Source organism: Jaculus jaculus, chromosome 7 (genome assembly GCF_020740685.1).
Source record: "Jaculus jaculus isolate mJacJac1 chromosome 7, mJacJac1.mat.Y.cur, whole genome shotgun sequence".
Taxonomy (NCBI): domain Eukaryota; kingdom Metazoa; phylum Chordata; class Mammalia; order Rodentia; family Dipodidae; genus Jaculus; species Jaculus jaculus.
The window spans coordinates 31,293,846-31,295,118 of record NC_059108.1 but is presented as its reverse complement, the minus strand read 5'-3'; positions in this window follow the sequence as shown (position 1 = coordinate 31,295,118).

Below are 1,273 nucleotides of genomic sequence, written 5' to 3'. Positions count from 1 at the left end.
TGCTCCTCCTCAGTCTCAGGTTGAGGACTTGCTTACAGAGCAAGGTGACACCAGCGGCATCACCTCAATGGAGCTCATTATTCCTAGGTCTTTTCCTTTCCATGTACTCTAGCTCCCCCCTCAGGTCACAAGATCTTGTGCCTTATTGTATACAGCTGGTATAGGGGACACCTAAGTCTCATGTGGGGGGGGTCTGGTGACCCTCCCCACACCAACTCTTGTGAGTTGACCCAGGTGTTTTAAATAAAGCCAGCAATATTTGCTAACACCTTCCAATGCAGAGGAAATTTGCCATGCAACACTCCACCCCTTCCTCCAGCTCTTACATTCTTTCTGCCCCATCTTCTGTGATTTTCCCTGAGCCTCAGAGAAGGTGAGACTGGTGTCCATCTGTGGCTAAGCATTGGGGGACTAAGCACTGGAGAACTATGCCATAACGACATCATTAGTCAAGATCTTGGCCAGTGCATCTTTGCATCAGCATCCGCTGTTGATTGCTAGAAGTTCTCCTCCAACCAAAGCTGACTGCAAGAGTAATGACAGTGGTACTCAATGGGAGCAAGCACAAATGTTTAGCAGGAAATTTGACAGGATTCATCACATCCATCCACCAAAACAATAGTGGTAGTTTCGCCACTGGAGTCTACGACCTCTCCCGCAAAGGCTTTTGACCAGGTTTAAAGTACCAGGCATGAGCTCCCTCCCGCAGAGTGAGCAGTGAATCCAATCAGAAAGCTGTTGGCTGTACTCACAACAGTCACGCCTGTGCCACTATTTCACAGGCAGGCACATGTAGCCTGGCATGTTGGCATTACGACATGATGGCATGACACAGGGTTCAAAGCTGAGCACAAGGGCTGATGACCATCACCGTGAAAAACCGCCAGTGGGGAGCACGTTTCCAGCTCAGGCCCTGCCCGATGTCTCCGCATCCTATAACCAAACCATGCCACGTCTTCAGCAGTAGCGTCTCACCATGTTGCTCTGGAATACAACCAACAACTCATGGCCATAACTTTTTTTTTTTTCAATTTTTTCTTTTTTTCATTTTTGGGAGCCTCATAGGCCAACAACTCTTAGGGAGGTAGCCCATCCCTGACACTATGATCTTTATTCAACAACCATATGACTTACAGGAGTCGCCCTAATTGCTATCTTTATTGTTCTTCCTGATACTTTAATAAACATGTAAGATACTCAGAGGTTAGCACTGTAACATTTTATGGTAGGCAGAATTCTGAAGGCCCGCAGCCATGCATTCAGCAGACAACAG